This window comes from Sapajus apella, unplaced genomic scaffold, assembly GCF_009761245.1.
Source record: "Sapajus apella isolate SASKATOON/1434 unplaced genomic scaffold, GSC_monkey_1.0 scaffold208, whole genome shotgun sequence".
Classification (NCBI taxonomy): domain Eukaryota; kingdom Metazoa; phylum Chordata; class Mammalia; order Primates; family Cebidae; genus Sapajus; species Sapajus apella.
The window spans coordinates 757,402-762,735 of record NW_022437148.1 but is presented as its reverse complement, the minus strand read 5'-3'; the positions used below and the strand labels follow the sequence as shown (position 1 = coordinate 762,735).

Sequence of the window (5,334 nt, the reverse complement as noted above, 5' to 3'; positions counted from 1 at the left end):
GTATCATCTGTATCACTTTTTTCCCCTCTAAAAAGTTTTTACTAAACACATTCATTGTGAATAGAACTAGTTAGATTTTAGGAATTTTTGGAAGATTTGAATCTGAAAGGTTTTTTTTGGGACGGAGTTTCGCTCTTGTTACCCAGGCTGGAGTGCAATGGCGCGATCTCGGCTCACCACAACCTCCGCCTCCTGGGTTCAGGCAATTCTCCTGCCTCAGCCTCCTGAGTAGCTGAGATTACAGGCACGCGCCACCATGCCCAGCTAATTTTTGTATTTTTAGTAGAGACGGGGTTTCACCATGTTGACCAGGATGGTCTCGATCTCTTGACCTCGTGATCCACCCGCCTCAGCCTCCCACAGTGCTGGGATTACAGGCGTGAGCCACTGCGCCCGGCCTTTTTTTCTTTTAATTCATTGACACATTCGTATCTAAAAAAAAAAATCAAAAAGTTTTTTCGGGTTTTTAAAAAAAAAAAAAAAAGGCTGGACATGGTGGCTTACACTTGTATGTAATATTCTAGCACTTTGGGAGGCCAAGGCAGGATTGCTTGAGGCCAGGAATTCAGACCACCTTGCTTAACATAGTGAGACCCTGGCTGTATGGAAAAAAATAAATAAATAGATAAAAGGTAGGAGAGTCCATAAGGCATAACCTAATTTTTAAAACTAAAATTAGCATGCATATTAGTGAGAATATGAATTGTGGATTACGAGATGCCATTGGCACTTCACGTTTTTTGAGACAGGGTCTCTGTCACCCAGGCTGGAGTGCAATGGTGCGATCATGGCTTACCTAAACTTCCCAGACTCAGGTGATTCTCCCACCTCAGCTTTCTAAGTAGCTGGGGCTGCAGGCAAGCACCACCACAGCCAGCTAATTTTTTGTTTTTTTGTTGTTTTTGATAGAGATGGGTTTTGCCAGGTTGCCCAGGTGGTGTCACAAGCACCTTCTATCCCTTAGTGTGGGCTGCACTCTTGTAGTCTTGAGATGGCTTTTCTCGATTTAACAGTTTTTAAGAGACAAATGGCAGGCTTTCCCACTGTTTCTTCTCAAAGCATTTCAGGTAAACTGATAGCTACATTTTGATTATGTTCAGGGCCTCTCCTCTCACCGGAATTTGGACTCGGATCTACTGATTTAGCCCTGGAATGGTGTAGAGCAGAATAAAGTGTGGAGACATGCCTGTAATCCCAGCTACCTGGGAGGCTGAGGCAGGAGTGTCACCTGAACCCGGGAGTCGGAGGTTGCAGTGAGCCGAGATTGTGCCATTGCACTCCAATGGGCAACAAGAGCAAACTCCATCTCAAAAAAAAGTGTGGTCAGGTTAAAACACATCAAATTTGGGCCTTAAAAAACATTTCTTTCTTACTACGAACATTCAGTTCCTAAAATGTTTCAAGTTGTCTGAAGTCACATTTTTATTATTTAAAAAAGAAACCCCAGCTGGGTGCAGTGGCTCACACCTGTAATCCCACCACTTTGGGAGGCTGAGGTGGGTGGATCACCAGAGGTCAGGAATTCCAGACCAGCCTGGCCAACACATGGTGAAACCCCAACTCTACTAAAAATACAAAAAATTAGCCGGGGGTGTGGGGGTGGCCGGTGCCTGTAGTCTCAACTACTACGGAGGCTGAAGAAGGAGAATCACTTGAACCCAGGAGGCGGAGGTTGTAGTGAGCCGAGATCGCACCATTGCACTCCAGCCTGGGCGACAAGAGCAAGACTTGATACTAAAAAAGAAAAAGAAGGCCGGACGCAGTGGCTCACGCCTGTAATCCCAGCACTTTGGGAGGCCGAGGCGGGCGGATCACAAGCAAGAGATCGAGACCATCCTGGCCAACATGGTGAAAGCCCGTCTCTACTAAAAATACAAAAACATTAGCCGGGCATGGTGGCACGCGCCTGTGGTCCCAGCTACTCGGGAGGCTGAGGCAGAAGAATCGCTTGAACCCAGGAGGTGGAGGTTGCAGTGAGCTGAGATTGTGCCACTACACTCCAGCAAGACTCCATCAAAAAAAAGAAAAAGAAAAAGAAACCTCATGAGTCACATAAAAGTTGCCCCTAAGGCTTTGGAGGTCATATGGCCTATTGTAACTACTCTGTGTTGCTGCTGCAGGGAAGTGTAAAGCTGTGCGTGAGCGAGTGTGGCTGTGTTGCAGTAAAACTTTATTTATAAAAAGTAGCAGCAGGCCAGGTTTGACCTGAAGCCTGTAGTTTGCTGACCCATCAACTAAACTCAAATTCTCTAACACTTGGATTAGGACTATTTGTGGGTTGCATCACTTTCACTTGCTTATGTATACCTGCACTTAAGAAACAAAATATTTAATGGAAAACGATCTCTTATCTGTGTAGTGAATTACAGACCCTGTTTTATTTAAAAAAAAAAAAACTAGACAACTTCTCATTTATCTGGATCTGAAATTAAAATCACTTAAAATGTGTCTGAGAACTCCTAGTACTCGGCCATCAAGACTGTGTAAGTGAAAAGTAACTCTCGTGAGCTGCTAATGATGTGGACGCCATTATAATTTTTTCCCAAGATGGATTCGTTACAATACTGCATTTTTTTGGAAAGTTTGAACGGAAAAGGGGTATGTTGCTTAGAACCTTGTCCTAGTACCTGCAAACCCTTGAGTCTGTTTGAGAGGAGTGCTGGTCATGATCGTCGCAGCTTTGAATCCCCTGTTCTGTGTTCTGCTTCTGGGCTAGATCTCTGCAAACCAGCAGGAAGGGGAATACAGCTCATGGGAGAAAGGGACAAGCTCCTGTGTCTGCCTCTGCTGAGCAGTACGGTCCAGGCAATTCGGCTTCCATTGCGCAGTTTCCCCCATGCTCCCAGAATTAGCTTCAGTGCAGCCCCTTAGAGATAAGGGGCCAGGAGGCAGGCCTCCTCCATCTCCCCACTGTGCCCCGCTTCAGACTTGTGAATTCTATTCATCCTGATCTTTTCCCTTTTCTTACCCAAACCCTAAGGGGTGGTATTTGTTCACTGCAGCTACTACCTCAGTGAGACTACTGATTTTTGTTTTTAGAGACAGAGTCTTGCTCTGTCACCAGGCTGGAGTGCAGTGACGCCATCTCAGCTCACTGCAACCTCTGCCTCCCAGGTTCAAGCAATTCTCCTGCCTCAGCCTCATGAGTAGTTGGGACTACAGGAGCACGCCTCCACACCCAGCTAATTTTTTGTATTTTTAGTAGAGACAGGGTTTCACCATGATGGCCAGGATGACCTCAATCTTTTGACCTCATGATCCCCCTGCCTCAGCCTCCCAAAGTGCTGGGATTACAGGTGTGAGCCACCACACCCAGCCTTGATTTTTTTTTTTGAGTCTCGCTCTGTTACCCCGGCTGGAGCGTAGTGGCGCAATCTTGGCTCACTGCAACTTCCACCTCCTGGGTTCAAGCAATTCTCCTGCCTCAGCCTCCCTGATAGCTAGGATTACCTGCCACCATGCCCAGCTAATTTTTGCATTTTACTAGAGGTGGGGTTTCACGATGTTGGCCAAGGTGGTCTTGAACTCCTGCCTTCAAGCAATCCACTTACCTCGGCCTCCCAGAGTGCTGGGATTACAGGCATGAGCCACCATGCCTGACCAATTTTTTTTTTTTTTTTTTGGCAGCACTTTTATTTTTCCTTACACAATGATGTGTTGCTGGGGCCTAATGTTCTCACGTAACAGAAAAAAAAAATGTGTTGTTATTTCAAAGAATCGAGAATTGCGTACAAGAAAATCTTACATAAAAGGATGAATACATTTACAGGTGGAAATGCAAACTGCTTCCAACTCAAGACAAGTAGCAGCTCATGGTGTTCTAGCAGGAAAACAGCTAAGAAAGGAAACTAGGTCCTACAGCTTGGACTTTTCCAACCCTGATAGACCAGCAAGGCAGAAACAATCAGTTCAGGAGCCCTTACCAACCTCTACAGAAATTCCAGAGCACTCAGCCCTGACACATTAACACGCTGTGCAGATCAGAGACTGCTGGATACACAGACCGACCAAGCCACCGACTTGTCTTCCAGAAGGCAGTTCTTACGTCAGCCACGAAGTGACCAAGCCACAAGTACTAAGGATTGAAATCAAAGATATGTATAGGGCATTAAATACTACGGATTTTTAAGTCAGATATCCATGAATAAGAACATATGATGGCTATCATTTAAACTTGAATACAAGGTCAAAATCAGCAACAAGTTCTACAGTCCAGTGCTGATATCAGATACAAACTTCAAGGACAATTTCTTTTCGAAGGCTTATTCCAATTTTGTGAGGCTAGCACGAGGTATATGCATTTGCCAGGGGCAAATTTATACTTTGGAATTAACCCATGCAGCAAATGCCACGCGTCGGCTCACAGTCCATTTGCGGTGGACGATGGTGGAGCTTAACTCTTCATACGCCTGCTTGCTGACCCACATCTGCTGGAAGGTGGAAAGTGAGGCCAGGATGGAGCTGCTGATCCACATTGAGTACTTGCACTCACGGGGAAGCACGATGATCTTGACCTTCATGGTGCTGGGCACCAGGGCAGTGATCTCCTTCTGCATCCTGTCGGGATGCCTGGGTACATGTGGTGCCGCCAGACAGCACCGTGTTGGCATACAGGTCTTTGTGGATGTCCACGTCACACTTCATGATGGAGGTGAAGGTGGTCTCGTGGATGCTGCAAGATTCCATACCCAGGAAGGAAGGCTGGAACAGTGCCTCCAGACACCGGAACTGCTCGTTGCCAATAGCGATGACCTGCCATTGGGCAGCTCACAGCTTTCCTCCAAGGAGGAGGAGAATGTGGCAGTGGCCATCTCATGGCCAGCCAGGTCCAGACACGGGATGGCATGGGGAGGGCGTAGCCTTCATAGATAGGCACCATGTGGTGGCCACCTCCAGAGTCCAGGACAATGCCAGTGGTGCGCCCAGAGGTGTAGAGGGACAGCATGGCCTGGATGGCCACATAAGCGGCCCAGGTGTTGAAGGTCTAAACATGATCTGAGTCATCTTCTCTCTGTTAGCCTTGGGGCTCAGGGGGTCTTTGGTCAGCAGCACAGGGTGCTCCTCTGGAACCACATGCACCTTATTGCAGGTGTGGTGTCAGATCTTCCCCATGTCGTCTGTATTAGTGTGTTTTCACACTGCTGATAAAGACATACGCAAGACTGGACAATTTACAAAAGAAAGAGGTTTAATGGACTTAACAGTTCCACCTGGCTGGGGAGACCTCACAATCATGGCAGAAGGCAAGGAGGAGCAAGTCACGTCTTACATGGATGGCAGCAGGCAAAGAGAGAGAGAGAGAGAGAGAGAGAGAGAGAGAGAGAGAGAGAGAGA

General features: G+C 47.0%; 1 long non-coding RNA gene and 1 pseudogene across 1 annotated transcript in view; both read right to left on the bottom strand.

Moving 5' to 3' along the window:
- Window positions 1-4,275, bottom strand: part of LOC116544164 — an 11,121-nt gene extending 6,846 nt beyond the window's left edge. Inside the window, exon 1 of the long non-coding RNA XR_004265844.1 lies at window positions 4,175-4,275. This is a non-coding gene — a long non-coding RNA (uncharacterized LOC116544164). The remainder of the gene's footprint in view (window positions 1-4,174) is intronic.
- A 41-nt stretch (window positions 4,276-4,316) lies between these two features.
- Window positions 4,317-5,334, bottom strand: part of LOC116544167 — a 1,498-nt pseudogene continuing 480 nt past the window's right edge.